This window comes from Hemitrygon akajei, chromosome 22 (assembly GCF_048418815.1).
Source record: "Hemitrygon akajei chromosome 22, sHemAka1.3, whole genome shotgun sequence".
NCBI classification, from domain to species: Eukaryota; Metazoa; Chordata; class Chondrichthyes; order Myliobatiformes; family Dasyatidae; genus Hemitrygon; species Hemitrygon akajei.
Window position 1 is genome coordinate 2786710 of NC_133145.1, and position 21448 is coordinate 2808157.

Sequence of the window (21448 nt, forward strand, 5' to 3'; positions counted from 1 at the left end):
CGGTTAGTGAAAAACTTCTGTTTGCCGGTTGGCTGCGCTGCGGCTGAAGCCCAGGATTATTGCTGCGTTAAGAAAGTCTGCATCCCCAGTTTTCCCTTATTGTCGAGCTGCTTTCCCTGTATGTGATCGCAGCATCCAAGTCCAACTGGTCTGGTCAATAAAAGCAAATACTCACTTCTGCCCCCTGATAATCTCGAATTCCTGGCATTCAGTCATTGCTTTCCACAGTGAAACATAGAAAACCTACAGCACAATACAGGCCCTTTGTCCCACAATGCTGTGCCAAACATGTCCCTACCTTAGGAATTACTAGGCTTACCCATAGCCCTCTAATTTACTAAGCTCAATGTACCTATCTAAAAGTCTCTTAAAAGACACTATAGTAGTGGTCACCAACCCGTCGATCGCGATTGACTGATCGATCTTTGAGTCTTTCCCAGTAGATCCCAAAAAAAAGAACAGTAAATACACGAATACTGTTGAGAGATTGTTTCCGGGTTGCGGGGTTTTAGTTCCGTTTTTTCTGCCCAGTGCGCATGCGTGTAGCTCTCCCACAGTGTTCATGAGTGGTCCCCAACCACCGGGCCGCGAGGAAACGATTTCAGTCAGCTGCACCTTTCCTCATTCCCTGTCATGCCCACTGTTGAATGTGCGCGAGGTCATCAGTTGCCTAAACGCAGTGACACCCTCGTGCCAGGGAACACTGGTTGGTTGCGGGCGGCTGGCGGGAAGTGCCGTTGGTATTGGCCTGGAGTGCGGACAGATGGGTGCCGCCTCCAAACCTGTTTAGCACACCGAATGTTCGTGGGGAACCCGGTGCTAAAATATTCACAGACGACCTAATTCGGGCTCAGGGTTCCGTAAGTATCAGAGCAGCTACCTCGCTGTGATCTACTGAAACAAACTTTTGTTGGCCGATAGATCCTACAAGGGGGTGGGCACATGTCCTAATGCACCCCTCGCTCACTGGGTCGCTCTCTTCAGACTGTGACTGCCGTGGCTCTAGCACGGGGACCTCCGGCCCTGACCTCGTCCTCTCAGCCCACCAACGACCAGCTGCACCTGGCCAAGGCGTCTGGCGGCGGGCGGGCAGGAGGCTGGAGTTCGGGCCCAGAGGCAATGAAGCCCTCAAAACTGCTTCAGTACCCTGAGTCCAAGCACCCTGCACTTAAAGACAAACCCGTTGAGCTTTTTCAGCGGAAAAAACGTGAGCAAGCGGGACAGAAGCTAAGTGCCAAGAGCCGCGAAAACTAAATTACGGAATAGACTGGACATAAGGAACCTGCTTCGAGTATCGCTGTATTCCGGTCGTGTTTAACACCAACACCCCCCAACCCCGTCGGCCAGTCCGCAAGAATATTGTCAATATTAAACCGGTCCGCGGTGCAAAAAAGGGTGGTGACCCCTGGTTGGTGTACATACATTATTTCTACTTCTGGGTTGCGGGGTTTTACTTCCGGTCTTTTCTGCCTGGTGCGCATGCGTGTAACTAATCGATCTGGGATCGATCTTGCCTTTCAGTAAGGCCGAGGTAGGGGACCTTGGGCTTCAAAAGGTTGGTGACTAATACCCTATTGTATCCACCTCCACCACCGTTGCCAGCAACCCATTCCACGCACTCACCACTCTCTGAGTAAAAAACTTACCCCTGACATCTCCTCTGTACCTACTCCCCAGCACCTTAAACCTGTGTCCTCTTGTGGCAACCATTTCAGCCCTGGGAAAAAGTCTCTGACTATCCACATGATCGATGCCTCTCATCATCTTATACACCTCTATCAGGTCACCTCTCATCCTCCATCGCTCCAAGGAGAAAAGGCCAAGTTCACTCAACCTATTCTCATAAGGCATGCTCCCCAATCCAGGCAACATCCTTGTAAATCTATTCTGCATCCTTTCTATGGCTTCCACATCCTTCCTATAGTGAGGCGACCAGAACTGAGCACAGTACTCCAAGTGGGGTCTGACCAGGGTCCTATATAGCTGCAACATTACCTCTCGACTCATAAATTCAGTTCCACAATTGATGAAGGCCAATGCACCGTAGGCCTTCTTAACCACAGAGTCAACCTGCACAGCTGCTTTGAGCGTCCTATGGACTCGGACCTCAAGATTCCTCTGATCCTCCACACTGCCGAGAGTCTTACCATTAATACTATATTCTGCCATCATATTTGAACTCTGAAAATGAACCACTTCACAGTTATCTGGGTTGAACTCCATCTGTCACTTCTCAGCCCAGTTTTGCATCCTATCAATATCCCAGTGTAACCTCTGACAGCCCTCCACACTAAACACTACACCTCCAACCTTTGTGTCATCAGCAAACTTACTAACCCATCCCATGAAAAGTAGGGGCCCTAGAACAGATCCCTGAGGCACACCACTGGTCACCGACCCCCATGCAGAATATGACCCGTCTACAACCACTCTTTGCCTTCTGTGGGCCAGCGAGTTCTGGATCCACACAGCAACGTCAGTGAAGACCGACACATTGTTGCTTGCTCTTTCTCTGTCCCCATTAATACCTCCATCATCATTTTCCTGTGGCCCAATATCCGCTCTTGCCTCTCTTATATTACTGGCTAGCTTACCTTCATATTTCATCTTTTCTCTCTTGAAGGCAACTACAAAAAGTCTTAAGTTTTTTAAAGGCTTCTCAATCTTCTAACTTCTCACTAATTTGTCAGAATCAGAATCAGGTTTATTATCACTGGCATGTGACGTGAAATTTGTGAACTTAGCAGCAGCTGTTCAATGCAATACATAATCCAGCAGAGAAAAAAATAACAAAATTAAAATAATAATACATAAACAAGTAAATCAATTACTTATATTGAATAGATTTTAAAAAGTGCAAAAACAGAAAGACGGTATATTTTAAAAAGTTTACCCTATTGTATGCTCTTTTTCCTTTTCCTTGCCAGCCACGGTTGTGTCATCCTCCCTTTAGAATAATCCTTCACCTTTGGACTGTATCTATCCTGCACCTTCCAAATTCTCCCTGCAGTTCGACTGAGTGCCTTTCCACCAGTGTGCTCTAAAAATCCATCTCATAGGGATTCTATAACTTTCCACTCTTCCGATCTAACACCAACCTGATTTTCTCAGTCTACTTGCATATTGGAATCACCTATGACTATCATAGCATTACCCTTTTCCCGTGCCTGTTTTATCTCCCGTTCAGAGACACAATGGCTCTAGGTACCACTGTTAAAACTGCACGTTTTAGTGCGCAGATGGGTGGACTCCCAGTATCTGGGGGAATGAATTGGTAGAGAATGGGTGACAGGAATAATTAGACATGCTTTGGATTTTTCCATGATAATAACAAACTGCTGTGTCATTATAGAATGAATGGAAATACATAAACCAAAGTGCAATGCTGTTAGTGTGGAAAGAAATGCAGCTATTTTCAAGCCAAAAACCCAGTAAAAAGATAACTCACAGATGAGGGTCAAAGTATCAAGGCACTCATTAAACTGTTCGAAGTACTTAATGACTGTCAGATAAAACTAGTAAACAAGGCAATCAATATGATGCATTGCCACAGTGTTTATGGAAAACATGCAAATCCCAATGAACACAGCAACTCTGATCACCCACAGGGTCAGATGACAGATGTCAGTCGCTGTTATTTGGCACGGCACCATAACCCCAGCAACACAAAGCACTGAAGCCCTAGCAGTGGCTTCACTTCAGCTTCAGGGTTCTTACTGATATTTTCAGGGTCACAGCCCAAATTGTGCATGTTTGGTCCTTCCATTGAAGATGGAAACTTAATGGCCTGAACTACAAGATATAACATTATGGGTGTGATAGACCCCCCCCAACTCTCTCCCCCCCACACCCTTCTCTCCCCCGCACCCATCTGTCCCCTCCCCGCACCCTTCTGCCCTCTCCCCATCCTTTTGCCCTCTCTCCCCCCCCACACACACCCATGCGCATGCTCTCCCCAACACAATCCCCCCACCCCCACTTGTTCTCTCACTCACCCGCTTCCTGTCTCCCACACCCCCCCCCCACCTCCACGATGCCCACAACAGCTTTTGTCCCCACAGGTACAATCAGATCCTTTCAGCATTTTATCTCTCCATTTCAGATTTATAATTTTTAATTTCTCAAGCGAGACATTGGAAGGGTGTGTGCCCAGTAATTGGAAGGGACAGTGTACCTGCGGGGAGGGGGAAGAGTACACGGCAATGAGGTCAGACTGAGGTTGGAGCCAAGGAGTCTTCTCGTGTGAAAATGGTAACTCCCTTTCTGCTAGATTAATTTCTGCAGCTGTTTTCTCAGAACAAGTACAGAGCAAGTATGTAATTACCGACATGTTAGAGGAAGAAACTTATTAAGAATTGGTTGTTCAGGGTGAAGGTTAAACATAATCTGGTGTCTTGTGGGTGTTCAGAATAGGTGCACATAAACCCAGTGGCCATGTTAGATACGTCCGTACACCACCTTGTTCATCCAAATGCCAATCACGTGACTGCAACTCAATGCATAAAGGTGTGCAGACGTGGTCAAGGGTTTCAGTTGTTATTCAGACCAAACATCAGAATGGGGAAGGAATGTGATTTTATTGCCTTAAACCATGGACTGATAGTGTGTGCCAGACAGGGTGGTTAGAGTATCTCAGTAACTACTGAGTTTTTAAGAAAATATCCATACAACAGTCACTGGAATTCATAGAGAATGGTACAAGAAATAATAAAACATCCAGTGAGCAGCAGACTAAGTTCTGTGTGCACTGTGATATCTATTGAGTAGCAAAAACCAGAACAATCAAGATAAACAGGTGAATCAAGCTCAACAAACAGGCGGAGACGACACTCAGAACAAAGGGGTTGCAACAACCAAAGGATTATTATTGTCTCCCATATTGAAAACATTGAAAAAGCTGTTTTGCTTGCCATCCCTGTAAGCTATTTCATCACATCTGTACATTAATGTATACAAGGAGATAACAATAATAACATACAGAATAGATTGCCACATATAAAAGGAAAGTGGATTACAGGTAGACAAGGTGCAAGGCTATAATGAGGTAGATGGTGAGGTTAAAATTCCATTTTACTGTATAAGATGTCCATTTACTAGTTGTATAACAGCAGGATACAAACTGTCCTTGAGCTAGTAGGGTGTCTGATGGAGATGAGTTTATTCTGGTGACCTGTCTTCATGTCATCCAGAATAAAGGTGAAAGAAGGAAATTCTGTTGAAAGACTAATATGTAATAAATCTTTGTAGTTAACAAAATGATTTAATGTTGGCTGACCCTTACATGAACTTAAAACCTGATCAATCTGATAAGCTACTGACCATTGATTAGTATACTCTCATACTGACGAGTGTTTGAGATGTCGTGCTTGTTAGGTGGCCCTGTGCCCTATGCCAGGTATGTGAAGGACGGGTCGCTGCTGGTCTGCAGTGGGCCCTGTGGAAGGCCACTCACCAGTGGCAGTCTAGAACATACTAAATTTGGAAAACCAGTTGTAGTTGGAGGGAAACCAAGCAGTTTCCTATAATTTTGACTTCGCTCACTTGCACACCAAGCAGTCTCACCTCTCAACCCCTCACGTTCCACTGGAGCAGCCCACAACTCAGTGGTATAAACTTTCAGTTTCAGAGAACCAACCTGCCCCAATGTTTTCCCACCCCCTCACCTACCAGCCTCTGTCCAACATCTCCCTCAAACTGCTCCATATAGTCATCTTTTCTCCTTCCCCTCTGTTCTGATACAGGGTCTTGACCCAAAACGTTGGTTTTCTCTTACTGTCTGCATAAATACTGAGGTGTTTCATCATTCTGTGCTTTGTCCTTTACTCCAGCACCTGCAGTCTGTTCACTGAAGCTACAGATTAGCAGGTAAAGCTATTATAAGAATAAGTGATGGTTAGAGAGATTTCTGGCATAGTTTGATAGAGGATCAGATGAAATGCAAATTGAGACGTACTGTGCAGCAGTAGTATTTCAACACAGAGACAAAACAAGTAATTAGGAAGGTAACCACAAGCCCTCATTGTGAGGAAATAAGACAGAAAAGTAGTCTGGTCTAGTTTCTAGTCCACAGATGCTAAAACCTGGAGCAGTAAACAAGCTGCTGGAAGAGGTCAGTAGGTGGAACAGCTTGGTTGGTTTGGGTGGGGGAGGGTGGCTTGGGAATGAGGAATTGATGATTTTTCCTTCCGGATTTCACCATCTGCAGTATCTCTTGCCTTCATCCTTGATTGAATTTCCTGATAAGTTAACAGGAAAAGCCAATAGAGGGAATGCATGGACTTTCAGAAGGCATTTGACTCATTAGAAAAATGAAGCTTGTGAAGTAAAGTGGGCTACAGCAATGGAAGCAGGTTTAAGGACAGAAAACGGCGGTTGTAAACAGATTTTTTTTTTCAGAAAGACAATAGTGGACAGGATAGTTTGGAAATAGGCTCTTCAGATCACCAAGTGCCATAACAGCATAAGACATAGGAGCAGAATTAGGCCATTTGGCCCATCGAGTCTGCTCCGTCATTCAATCATGGCTGATCCTTTTTATTCTCCTTCTCAACCCCAGTTCCTGGCCTTCTCCCTGTAACCTTTAATGCCACGTCCCATCAAGAACCTATCAATCTCTGTCTTAAATACACCCAACAATCTGGCCTCCACAGCTGCACCTGGCAACAAATTCACCACCCTTTGGCATCATATCCTTGCTCTTGTATTCTAGACCTCTTGAAATGAATGCTACCGTAACATTTGCCTTCCTCACCACCGACTCAGCCTGCAAGTTAACCTTTCAGGTGTTCTGCACAAGGACTCCCAAGTCCCTCTGTATCTCAGATTCCTGGATGTACTCCCCATTTAGAAAATAGTCCGCACATTTATTTCTACTACCAAAGTGCATGGCCATACATTTTCTAACATTGTATTTCATTTGCCACTCTCTTGCCCATTCTCCTAATCTGTCTAAGTCCTTCTACATCCTGCCTTTTTCCTCAACACTACCTGCATCTCCACCTAACTTCATAGCATCTGCAAACTTGGCAACAAAGCCATCTATTCCATCATCTAAATCATTTATATACAGCATAAAAAGAAGTGGTCCCTACACCGATCCCTGTGGAACACCATGAGTCACTGGCAGCCAACCAGAAAAGGATCCTTTCATTCCCACTCACTGCCTCCTACCAATCAGCCAATGCTCTAACCATGTTAATAACTTCCCTGTAATACCATGGGCTCTTAACTTGATAAGCAGCCTCATGTGTGGCATCTTGTCAAAGGACTTCTCAAAGTCTAAATATACAACATCCACTGCATCTCCTTTATCTGTCCTACTTGTAATCTCCTCAAAGAATTCCAACAGGTTCATCAGGCAAGACTTTCCCTGAAGGAAACCATGCTGACTTTCAAAGGTTTCAAATGTACAATTTAATGTCTGCAAAATGTATACAATATTCATCCTGAAATGCTTTTTTGTTGCAACCATCCATGAAAACAGAGGAGTGCCCCAAAGAATGAATGACAGTTAACTGTTAGAACCCCAAAGTCCCTCCCAGCTCCCCCTGCTGCGTGTAAGCGGCAACAAGCAACAATCCCCCCCTCCCCTCACCTGTAAAAAAGCATCTTCACCTGCCACCGAGCACTCAAACATGAGCAAAGCAACAGCAAAGACGTGGGGTTACAGTACTCAAAAGTCTTGGCGTTTCACCCGGTATTTGACATACCACAGGTTCTCTCTCTCCCTAATAAGGGAGAAAGGTGTCTCCATTTTTCCAGCGAGCGGAAGATAGACTTTCTCCTATCTTGTCCTGTGTCACCAAGTACTCTATCACCTCATCCTTAACAACTGACTCCAACATCTTCCCAACAACTGAGGTCAGGCTAATCAGTCTGATTTCCTTTCTGCTGCCTTCCTTCCTTTTTAAAGAGTGGAGTGACATTTGCAATTTTCCAGTCCTCTGGCACCATCCCAGAGTCCAATTGTTTTTGAAAGATCATTTCTAATGCCACCACAACCTGTAACACTATCTCTTTCAGAACCCTAGCGTGCAGATCCTCTGCTTCGGGTGACTAATGTACCTTTAGGTCTTTCAGCTTTTTGAGCACCTTCTCTCTTGTAACAGTAACTGCACCCACTTCTCTTCCTTCACACACTACAACATCTGGCACACTGCTCGTGTCTTCCACAGTGAAGACTGATGCAAAATACTCATTTAGTTCATCAGCCATCTCTTTGTCCTCCATTATTATTTCTACTGCCTCATTTTCTAGCAGTTCTATGTCCACTCTCATTTCTCTTTTATTTTTAACTTGAAAAAAACTTTTACAATCCACTTTGATATTATTTGCTAGCTTGCTTTCATATTTCATCTTTTCCCTTCTAATGATATTTTAGTTGCTCTCTGTAGGTTTTAAAAATTTTCCAAATCCTCTAACTTCCTGCTAATTTTTGCTATGTTGATTACCCTTTGTTTTGCTTTTACAATAGTTTTGACTTCCCTTGTCAGCCACAGTTGTACTATTTTACCATTTGAGTATTTCTTCAGTTTTGGAATACATCTGTCCTGCACCTTCCTCATTTTCCCCAGAAACTCACACCATTGCTGCTCTGCTGACATCTCTGCCAGCAGCTCCTTCCAATGTACTTTGGCCAACTCCTCTCTCATACCACTGGAATTTCCCTTATTCCATTGAAATGCTGCTACGTCAAGCTTTACTTTCTCCCTAACAAATTTCAAGTTGAACACAATCATATTGTGATCACTGGTTCCTAAGGGTTCCTTTACCTTAAACTCCTTAATTGCCTCCAGTTCATTACACAACACCCAATCCAGTATAGCTGATCCACTAGTAGACTCAAATTTCAAACCACTCTAAAAAGCCATTTATTGGGCATTCAACAAACTCACTCTCTCGAGATCCATTACCAACCTGATTTTCTCAATCGACCTGCATGTTAAAATCTCCCATGACTACCATACATTGCCCTTTTGACTTGCCTTTTCTATTTCCTGTTGTAACCTGTGGCCCACCTCCCAGTCACTGTTGGGAGGCCTGTATATAACTGCCATCAATGTCCTTTTACCCTTGCAGTTTCTTAACTTGACCCACAAGGATTCAACATCTTCTGATTCAATGTCACATCTTTCTACTGATTTGATGCCATTCATTACCAGCAGAGCCATATCACCCCCTCTGCCTACCTTCCTCTCCCTCCGATATAACGTGTAACCTTGGGCATTCAGCTCCCAACTACAACCATCCTTCAGCCACGATTCAGTGATGGCCACAACATCATACCTGGTAATCTGTAATATTGCAACAAGGTCATCCACCACATTTCTCATACTCCATGCATTGAGATATAACACTTTTGAGTGCTGTATTTGCTATCCTTTTTGATTCTGTGTCCTTAATGCACTGATACTCACCCTGCTGGCTACAACTAAGACCCTGACACACTATCAATAACTCCAAAAGACTGGAAGTAGAGTAAATACTGAAAGGCTTTTATTATCAGTAAAACGGAGCACGTCCATGCTGGATGACTGTGGGAGGAGTCACCTTTATCCAGGGGTCTGTGGGAGGAGCCACAGGAGCAGTCAGCAGAGGGGCGTGTCCAGACAGATATACATGGTTTACCACATTCACCCCTCCTTTTTAAAAAGAGAGTCCCACGGGGTGAAGTGACTGACAATATTTAAAACAAGTATATTTACAGGTCAAGTCTATCAGGCGGTCAAGTCTGTCGCTGCGATCTACGTAGCACCGGTGACGGTGGTTGTGCTGGCTTCGGCCTGACTTGAGGTGCCAGCCCGTTAGGCATCAGTAATCCCTCATGCGTGTGCGTCACGCCCGGTACGGGCTGTGTAGGGCTTGGAGTGCATGGTGTCTCGTGGGTGTATATATCGGTGGGTACTGGGTTCATAGTCACCATGGAGTGTTCAGGGTAGGGGTCTGCTGCTCCTGCGGGCACCAGGTCGCGGATGGAGACCGTGTCCTCCCGCCCATCAGGTAAGACCACGTAGGCATACTGGGGGTTCGCATGAAGTAGATGAACCCTCTCGACCATCGGGGAGTATTTATTGCTTCTCGCATGTTTCCAGAGCAGCACTGGCCCTGGGGATGTCAGCCAAGCCGGTAGGATGGTCCCAGTGGCAGACTTCCTGGGAAAAGAAAAGAGTCGCTCATGAGGGGTGGCATTGGTGGACGTACATAACAGGGAGCGGATGGAGTGGAGTGCCTCGGGGAGGACCTCCTGCCAGAGAGAGGCCGGCAGTGCCTTTGACTTAAGGGCTAAAAGTGTGGCCTTCCACACCGTGGCATTCTCCCTCTCCACCTGTCCATTTCCCCGGGGATTATAGCTCGTGGTCCTACTAGTTGGAATACCACTAGTATTGGTGCAGCTCGTCACTCATAAACGAGGACCCTCTGTCACTGTGGATATAGCATGGATATCTGAACAGAGTGAAGGGCCTTTATTTTCATTTTTCAATCTTTTTATTGATTTCCAAATAAAGAATATACAAATCGGAAGAGGAGTTTAACAAGTAGATAATATAAAAGGCATATAAACAGCAATAGTAAAAACAAAAAGTATATATTATCAAAATCAAATAAGTAAAATATTATGCTGTTAAATATACAATAGTCAAAAAAACTACAACTCCTCATAACAATCATAAGAAAAAAAGATAGGAAATTTTATTAATAAGGGAAAAAAACCCACTAACTAAACTGAAACAAAAAACAAAAAAAAAGAGAAAAAAAAAGGAAAGAAAAAGAAAGATTGGGGAGTCCAATTGAGGATAAAATTAGAAAAAACAGAGAGAGAGAAAAAAAACCACATCCTTCCAGTCATCTCCGAACCTTCATGGATAAGGATTTTCCCCGAAGAGAATAAAAAAAAAATTAAATCATGTGAAAATATTGAATAAAAGGTCACCAGACTTGTTCAAAATTAAAGGATGTATCAAATGTCCGGCTTCTAATTTTCTCCAAGCTTAGACATGACATACTGGAGGAGAGCCAATAGAAAACAGTGGGTGAGTTAGGTTCTTTCCAGTGTAGCAAAATAGCTCTCCTAGCCAGTAAAGTTGAAAAAGCTATCACATGTTGGGCGGAGGTAGACACTTTGCTTGCTTCTTCTGGAATAATCCCAAAAATTGCTGTAAGTGGATTAGGTTGAACATCCATATCTATAACTTTAGATAATATTCCAAACACATCCCTCCAAAAATTATTTAAACTTACACATGACCAAAACATATGAGTTAGAGTAGCCATTTCTGTGTTACATCTGTCACAAATAGGGCTTATATTTGGAAAAATATGCGCCAATTTATCTTTGGACATATCTATGTACTATCTTAAACTGAATTAAGATATGGCGTGCGCAGATAGATGAATTATTGACTAAGTAATAAATTTTACTCCATTGATTATCTGAGAGTGAATGTTGAAGTTCTACTTCCCAGATGCGTTGAACCCTATCATTAGGCGACATGCGAGCATTCATTAACTGTTTATAAATGATAGCTATTAATCGTTTTTGAAAAGGTTTAAACTGAAAAATAACATAAGCCAAATTTGAAGAGCAGGCCAAGGGGTAATTCGGTAAAAAATCACGTAAGAAATTCCTAACCTGTAAATACCTGAAAAAATGTGTATTAGAGATATCATATTTATCCATTAACTGTGAAAAAGACATTAAACAGTCTTGTAAGAACAAATCTAAAAAAGTTTTAATTCCCTTAATTTTCCATGTTAAAAAAAGCCTTATCCAAAGTTGATAGTTTAAAAAAGAACTTAGAATAAATATTACTAGAAAGTAAAAAATCATTTAATTCAAAAAATCTACGAAATTGAAACCAAATTTTTAAAGTATGCTTAATGTGCTGCCTTTATGGCAGTTATTTAGTTTATAATATTTTCGCTTAGTAATTCGTTTGTTAGCATTTTTTAGTTAAAGTTAGGATTGTTTAAGTAAATTCATTTGTCTGTAATATATCGCGGCTGCGATGACGTCACATCCGGTTTCGCCGCGTCTTGTGGGAAAATACCAGTTTGGGATAAACGCAAGGGTGGGGGGCGCTCACATGTGCCAGTTCAGCGCAAGTAAGGTTGTTTTCTACGCTTTTTCACCATACGTTAATGCGAAGAGTGAACAGTAAATGGTTAATCTTACTGCGACCTTGTTTTCATTGACTACGGTTTACCTCGGTGTTTAGTTCAGGTTCCGTCACACCCGAGCGAGAACGTTACAGTGAAAAAGCGGCATTATCAGGTGTTTCAAGTGCAGCAATGACAACTCGGTCCAGCATCAAGTCGTTGCCATCCAGCAACAGGGGCAGTAGGGTATCAAGTAAGGCCACCCAAGCAAGAGCTAAAGCAGAAGTCGCCAAGGTGCGAGCGCGCTTTGCCAAACAAGAAGTAGAAATAAAAATGGAAGCGGCTACCAGAGAAGCCAAAACCCAGTTGGAAAGAGCAAGGATAGAGGCAGAGTTAGAAGTGCTGAAGCTAGAATGAGAAGCAGAAGCTGCCAGGGTGGAAGCAGAGTTAATAGAAAATGCTGAAGAAATGCATGATCCGGTTGACGGAAAATCTACTTCAGGAAAAATCAGGTTGGAACGCACAGGCGACTATGTCCAATCTCAAATAAACTGGAAGACTCGTTCTTCCGCTCCACACTCATTTGATAATGTCCCACTTCACGAAGAGTCTCAGAGAGGCCCGACCGCATCACATCCATCCGCGGAAATCAATTTACGCGTGCAACTCCGCGACGAACCCAAGAGTGAAAGGGCTCACGACAAGTACTTCTGGACACCAAACTTACCAGATTTGGGGAGAAGAGAGGCAAAGACCGAATTCAGAACAGCAAATTCCATAACAGATGTACGCCCTCAGTCGTATACCCGCCGACATGTTTCCCCAGCCCGCATGCCACTTGCAGACAAACCCGTAGCACGATATTTAGCACAATGGGATCTCGTCACTTCAGGACTATACCAGTTCGACGATAAACCTGAAAATTACCGTGCATGGCACTCCACATTCACCAACGCTATCGACGGAGTCCAGCTCAGAGCAACCCAGGAGTTGGATCTTAAGGCGAAATGGCTGGGAAAAGAATCATGCGAACAGGTGAGACGCATACGTTCAGTGTACATCAACAAACCCGAGCTAGCATTGAAGAAAGCATGGGAGAGACTTCAGGAGGGCTATGGAACCCCCGAAATTATTGAAGCAGCGCTATGCCAACGTTTGGGAAATTTTCCTAAGGTGTCAGCCAAGGACCACACTAAGCTAAGAGAACTCCGAGATTTACTCATGGAGATTCAAGGTGCCAAAGAAGATGGCTACTCAGCTGGTCTAGTATACCTAGACACTCCAACTGGGATTAGACAAATCGTGGACAAACTTCCATTTGGGCTGCAGGACAGGTGGTTGTCCATTGCCTCAGAGTACAAGGATGAACACAGAGGTCAATTTCCTCCCTTCGAGTATTTCACTAGGTTTGTGTGCAAGGAGGCGAAGAAGTGAAATGATCCTAGCCTTATAGGTCCAGGAAGCAGTACAATTTACACCAAGCCAGATAAATCCTCTCCGAATAATTTCAACATTATTAAACCAGTCTCAGTGCTTAAGACTGAAGTCTTTACAACTAACAACGACCCTAGCAAGAATTGTCCATTGCATAACAAACCCCACCCCCTCAAACGATGCAGAACGTTTAGGGAAAAACCCCTTGAAGAGAGGATGGCCCTTCTCAAGGAGAAAAAAATATGTTTTAAATGCTGTTCCTCGACCTCTCACTTTGCTAGAGAGTGTACGATCTCTGTGAAGTGCCCAGAATGTAATAGCACTAATCACGATGGGGCCATGCATCCCGGCCCGTTACCGCGAACCGACAATGCTCCTTCACCCCCACAACAGGATGGCGGGGAGGGAGAAGCTCACTCCAGGACAACTGTTGTCAGCTCGAGCTGCACAGAAGTTTGCGGTCAAGCTCAGTCAAGCCGTTCTTGTTCAAAGATCTGCCTCACTAAGGTGTACCCTAAGGGAGCCAAAGACAAGGCCATCAAAGCCTACGTAATTCTGGACGATCAGAGCAATCGCTCACTAGTCAGTCCAGAGTTCTTTAACTTGTTCAACATTGAGAATGAGCAGTTCCCATACTACCTTAGAACTTGCTCAGGCAACATGAAAACTTACGGAAGGAAGGCTGGAGGCTTCCAGATCGAGTCCCTGGATGGTAAAGTTGTCATCTGTCTCCCTCCACTCTTAGAGTACGATGAAATTGTGAATAACCGCACTGAGATCCCGACGCCAAGTGCGGTGCTACACCAGCCACATCTCCACCACATTGCCAAACACATCCCAGAACTGGATCCAGAAGCAGAAATACTCCTGCTATTAGGAAGAGATGTTCTCCGGGTGCACAAGGTTAGGCAGCAGGTCAATGGACCACACGACGCCCCCTTTGCCTGGATCTGGGCTGGGTGGTGATAGGAGAGGTGTGCCCTGGCAATGAACACAAATCAACGGTTAACACACTCAAGACCAATGTGCTAGAGAGTAGCCGCCATTCGATTCTTCAACCCCGCACAAGTTCCATGTGCATCCAGGAAGCACAACAAGGCTTTAACAAGCGCAAAGTAACTGACGAGACGCTGGGTCAGTCAGTCATCGCTCAAACGGAGCATGATAATAAACTTGCTCCATCGGCTCAAGACGCCATCATCTTAAAAACAGAGGACACCAAGGTCTTCAGAGATGAAGCAAATAATGGGGTCGCCCCACTACCTTTCAGAGAACCACGCCAGTGCTTGCCAAACAACAAAGAGCAGGCAGTCAAGCGGTTCACGTCCTTGCAAAAAACCCTGAAAAGGAAACCTGAGATGCAGCAACGCACCCGATTGACCCACGAGGTACTGTGCACACTAATGGCAGAGGTCACAGCCATTATAAATGCACGACCACTCCTACCCGTGTCTTCTGACCCGGAAAACCCCTTCATACTCTCGCCATCAATGCTCCTTACGCAGAAGGCAGGAGCTCCCCCTCCACCAGAGGACTTCTCTGATAAGGATTTGTACACAAAGCAATGGAGACAGGTCCAGGCTCTGGCAAATCGGTTCTGGCCTTGTTGGAGACATGAATATCTACCTTTGTTGCAACCCAGACAAAAGTGGACAGAACCCCGCAGGAACCTTCAAGTTGGAGATTTAGTCCTGCTCAGGGACAAGCAAATCGCCCGCAACTGCTGGCCAATGGCCAGAATCACTGCCACATTCCCTAGTCGGGATGGACATGTCAGGAAAGTCGAGTTGCAAACTACCGACCAAGGCGATGTGAAAATTTACCAAAGGCCAGTTACATAAGTCATTCTACTTCTACCTAATGACTGATTTAGAGACTGAAGTTTTGTATTATGTTCATTGTGACCTTACGAAGGTCAAGCGGGGAGTGTGCTGCCTTTATGGCAGTTATTTAGTTTATAATATTTTGGCTTAGTAATTTGTTTGTTAGCACTTTTTAGTTAAAATTAGGATTGTTTAAGTAAATTCATTTGTCTGTAATATATCGCGGCTGCGATGACGTCACATCCGGTTTCGCCGCGTCTTGTGGGAAAATACCGGTTTGGGATAAACGCAAGGGTGGGGGCCGCTCACATGTGCCAGTTCAGCGCAAGTAAGGTTGTTTTCTATGCACCAGAAACACAGTGAAAGCAACGCTTTTTCACCATACGTTAATGTGAAGAGTGAACAGTAAATGGTTAATCTTACTGCGACCTTGTTTTCATTGACTACGGTTTACCTCGGTGTTTAATTCGGGTTCTGTCACACCCGAGCGAGAACGTTACACTTAACAATAGGGTAAAGAGCTTGTCTACCTGTTCTGGAGAACGAAAACGGAAGAGGAGCTCCTAATAAAGAAGCTAATGAAAACCCCACTACTGAATTTTCCTCCAGCTGTAACCATGAAGGGCGATCTTGGTCGTCTATATCATAAATCCAAAAAGTAATATAACAAATATTAATTGCCCAATAATAAAATCTAAAGTTTGGTAAAGCCAGTCCTCAGTCCTCCATCTTTTTTTGATTCTTGCAATAAAAGTTTATTCACTCTAGAGCTTTTATTATTCCAAACATAAGATAAAATCAAAGAATCTATTTTATCAAAAATGTTTTTAGAACAAAAGAGGGAACTGCTTGAAATATATATAAAAATTTCAGTAGGATAAACATTTTTATAGCATTTATTTGACCTATCAATGACATCGACATAGGTGACCATTTAGAAAGCGCCTGTTGAGTATATTATACCTATTATAGTATATTATACCTAGGAAAAAATTATACCTATATAGGTCTTTAAAAATTTTTTTAATTTTGATACCAAGGTAAGTAAAATGGTTTTTGGCAATATTAAAAGGTATTTGATCATAATAATCAGAATAATCATTAATAGGAAATAATTCACTTTTATGTAAATTAAGTTTATATCCAGAGAAAGTACTAAATTCCATAAATATAGATAACATAGAAGGAATAGATTTCTTAGGATTTGAAATGTAAACTAATAAATCATCCGCGTATAACGAAACCTTATGTAATTTATCCCCTCTCCTAACACCCTGCACAGAATTAGAATCCCTAAGAGCAATAGCAAGTGGTTCTAAAACCAAATTAAATAATAAAGGGCTAAGGGGACAGCCCTGACGGGTACCTCTATATAATCTAAAGTAAGGAGACTTTTGGTTATTAGTGAGAAAGGCATGATAAATCAATTTAATCCAGGAGATAAATCCTGGACCAAAATTAAACCTCTTCAAAACCTGAAATAGATAAGGCCACTCCACCCTGTCAAAGGCTTTCTCTGCATCCAGAGGTACAATACATTCCGATTCTTTGGCTGAGGGAGAATAAATGATATTTGATCATCTTTGAATATTAAAATGTGAATACCTATTTTTAATAAATCCTGTTTGATCATTTGAGATAACATTAGGCAAGATAGTCTCAAGCCTATTTGCTAGAATCTTAGAGTGAATTTTAAAATCTACATTCAGTAAAGAAATAGGTCTATAGGATACACATTCCAGTGGGTCTTTTCCTTTTTTTGGAATCAATGGAATTAGTGCTTCATAAAAAGTTTTAGGAAGGTTCCCAGAGGATGTAGAGTCGGTAGACGTTTGATGAAGATGTGGTATAAGCATTTCATGAAAGGTCTTGTAAAATTCTACCGTATAACCATCAGGTCCCGGAGCTTTACCTAATTGCATAGAGGAGATAGCCTTGGCTATCTCTTCTTGTTTAATAGGTGCATCTAACATAGCAGCATCTTGAATCGAAATTTGAGGTATGTTTAATCTTTGCAAAAATCTATTCATAGTGATATTACTATCAGAGAATTCAGATTTATAAAGATTAGAATAAAAGTCCATAAATATCTTATTAATTTCATAAGGATCTAAAGTTTCTGTTCTATCTGGTCGGCGAATTTTTAAGATCTGTCTTCTGACCATCCCAGCCTTTAACTGACCCACTAAAAGTTTAGCAGATTTTTCCCCATGTATATAAAATAAACTTTTAGATTTAAACATTTGCTGTTCAATGGGAAAAGTCAGAAGTAAATCATACTGTGATTGAAGTTCAACCCTTTCTTTATATAGGTCTTCAGTAGGTTTAACTGAATACGCTTTATCTATCTGTTTAATTTTATTAATAAGCACTGACAGTTCCGCTTTAGTTTTCTTTCTCAAGGCTGCTGAATATGAGATTATCTGTCCCCTAAGAAAAGATTTTAAGGTGTCCCATATAACTAGATTTGACATTCCTTCAGTTGTATTAAATTCAAAAAATATAGAAATTTGCTCCTTAATAAAATTAACAAAAGCTGGATCCTGTAACAAAACGGGGTTCAATCTCCACTGTGAGATTTTCAAAACTCTATCCGGGAGCTTAAGGGTTAACTTTAAAGGCGCGTGATCTGAGAGCGCAATGATGTCATACGCACATTCAACAACGGAGTTTAACAGACGTGTATCTAAAAAAAAGTAATCAATTCGGGAATATTTGTGATGGATGTGTGAAAAAAAAGAGAAATTTTTATCATTGGGGTGTTTATATCTCCAAATATCGACCAGGTCATATTCTAATAATAAAGAGTTAAAACAAGCTGCCGTTTTATTAGGAAGCGACGGATTGGTTGATGACCCGTCAATCACCGGATTTAAACAACAATTAAAGTCATCACCCATGATCAGCTTATATTCATTGAGATTCGGTAACTCTGAAAAAAGTTTCTTAAAAAAATCAGAATTATCTACATTAGGTCCGTATACACACACCAGAGCTACCTTTTGCTCGCATAATAAACCAGTAACAATTAAATATCTTCTAATCAAATCAGTAGTAGTATTAAGGAGTACAGAAGGGGTTTTGGGACTAAGAAATATAGAAACACCTCTTGTTTTACTATCTGACAGTGAGTGAAACTGAGGTCCTTTCCAAAAGCGAAAAAATCTATCCTCATCCTGTTTTCGTATATGATTTTTTTGCGCAAAAATAATATCAGCATTAAGTGTTTTTAATTTCTTAAAAATCTTTTTATGCTTAATGGGATGATTGACACCGTTCCAATTCCAAGATATTATATTGATTTTATTAACATCCATGTTTAAAATTGAGTTTAATATTGTATAAAAGAAATGTTACGCAAGTACAGATTAAACCAAAAGGCGCGGATACAACCAGAAGGAGTGACGCATTTACGAAAGAGAAATCCATCAAAAGAACTGCCCAATCAAGAAAAGAACCTACTCTAATAGACCCCTTGATGCACCATCAATAACTCTCGGAGACGGGAGACGAACGATAGGCTTTTATTAGCACCAAAATGGAGCACGGCATCTCGGAGACTGAGGGAGGAGCAGTGCCTCCAACCGCCTTTATACAGGGGCCTGTGGGACGAGCCACAGGAGCAGTCAGCAGAGGGACGTGTCCAGACAGGTATCTGTAGTTCACCACACCCCTCCCCCCTCCTGCCACCCAATAGAATGAAATAAAGGAACCGATAGGCTGGTCCCATGCTAACTAATCACCTTGACCCCGTTCTCCATCTTGCAGCTCCGTATAATAAAAAAAAGCAAAAATCCCACGGAAAATAGCCATAACAAAAGGTACAAACAGAATTCAACTACTATAATGTTATGTCTAACATTAATAAAAACATAATCAACAACGGCCATCTTAGAATCAGCTAAAGTAGCTTAAACATATATTCAAAAGAAGGAATAAATCCGGGCAAATAATGTTATAAACAATATTCTTTCTCTTGAAAAAGAAAAGTAAATGAGCATATATGTAAAACAGACCTAAAGCTATAAGTATTGAAGCAAATAAAAGAAATAAGAAAGTTAATACACAACAGGTCCTACACGAACCACTAAAGTACAATACTATAAAGGTTCCCTACAAGACAGTTATATATGTACTAATTATTAATAAAATAAAGAAAAAATTAAATCAACCACGTCCCATACCAGAGAATGAAAAGGTATAACATGTACTTAACTCAAAAGCTCCATAAACAACTCATGCAGCAGATACTTCAAAATTGCCTATTGAGTAATCGGAGTAACTTTAATATTTTATTCAGTAGGCTTAACTTTAAGATTTTTAATATACTCCCATCCCTCCTGAGGAGAGTAGATCCTCAATGATTGAGATTTTTCAGGAAAAATTATCAGCTTTGCTGGAAAGCGAAGGGAGGGATTTAAATCTAATTTATACATTTCACTCATAACTTCTCGATATTTCTACCTTTCGGCAAAGATTTCGAGTGAATAATCTTCAACTATACGAATTTGTGTTGAATTGAAGAATAATTTCCGTTTCTTTCTGGCTTCTCGAATAATATCTTCTTTAGTCGTGTAATAATGCAAAGGAAGTACAACTGCTCGAGGACGTAATTCGGCTGAACGGCGAGGGAATGGAATTCTGTGGGCTCTGTCGATTAAGGGGCTAGTTTCGAGGGTTTCATTGAAAAGTGAATACAACATATCTGAAAAGAATTTTAACAGATCGCCAGCTTCAGTATTTTCAGGCAGTCCCAGAATACGCAGATTCCTCCGACGCCCACTACTATCTAAATCAACCATTCTTTTGTTCGTTTTAGATAGTTCCCAGGTAATTTCATTAATTTTCTTTTCCATTGAAGATATCTTTATTCCTTGATCGTTAATAGTTTGCTTGAATAGATCATGCTCAGTCTCGATTCGGGTTGTAGTCTGCTGAAGTGCTCGAAGTTGAGAGTCCAAGTTTTCCAGAGAGTCTTGAAATCGTAGAAATCGCTGATCTCCTGCCATCGAGAGACCGGCAATCCCTTTGACTTAAGGGCTAAAAGTGTGGCCTTTCACACTGTGGCATTCTCCCTCTCCACCTGTCCATTCCCCCGGGGATTATAGCTTGTGGTCCTACTGGTAGCAATGCCCCTAGCCAGCAGGTACTGGCGCAGCTCATCACTCATAAACGAGGACCCTCTATCACTGTGGATATAGCAGGGATATCCGAACAGAGTGAAGAGCTGGTGCAGGGGCTTTTATGACGGACGTGGCAGTGGTGTCGGGGCAGGGGATGACAAAGGGGAATCGCGAGTACTTGTCGATAATGTTGAGAAAGTAGACATTGCGGTCGGTGGAGGGAAGGGGGCCCTTAAAGTCAACACTCAGTTGCTCAAAGGGGCGGGTGGCCTTGATAAGTTGTGCCTTTTCAGGTCAGTAGAAGTGCGGTTTGCACTCAGCGCAGACTTGGCAGTCCCTGGTCATCGTCCTGATCTCCTCAAGGGAGTAAGGCAGGTTCCGGGCTTTCACGAAATGGTAAAGTCGGGTGACACCTGGGTGGCAAAGATCTGCATGGAGGGCGTATAGCTGGTCGAGCTGCGCGCTGGCACACGTTCCCCGGGATAGGGCATCAGGGGGCTCATTGAGCCTTCCAGGCCGGTACAGGATATCATAGTCGTGGGTCGAGAGTTCTATTCTCCACTGCAAAATTTTATCATTTTTGATTTTGCCCCGCTGTTGGTTGCTGAACATGAACGCAACTGAGCGCTGGTCGGTCAGCAAGGTGAACCTTTTGCCGGCGAGATAGTGCCTCCAGTGCCTAATAGCTTCCACTATGGCCTGGGCTTCTTTCTCCACCGCGGAGTGCCGAATTTCAGGGCCTTGAAGGGTACGAGAGAAGAATGCTACTGGCCTGCCTGCCTGATTGAGGGTAGCAGCCAGCACGAAGTCAGAGGTGTCACTCTCTACTTGGAAGGGAATGGTCTCGTCCACCACATGCATCGTTGCTTTGGCAATGTCCCCTTTAATGTGGCTGAAGGCCGTGTGGGCCTCGGCAGAGAGGGGAAATGTGGTAGACGACCAGGGGGCGGGCCTTGTCTGCGTAATGGGGAC

The 21448-nt window shown here is 42.8% G+C and overlaps 1 protein-coding gene across 1 annotated transcript in view; it reads left to right on the forward strand.

Moving 5' to 3' along the window:
* Nucleotides 1–21448, forward strand: part of acsf2 (acyl-CoA synthetase family member 2) — a 527858-nt gene that overhangs the window by 363 nt on the left and 506047 nt on the right.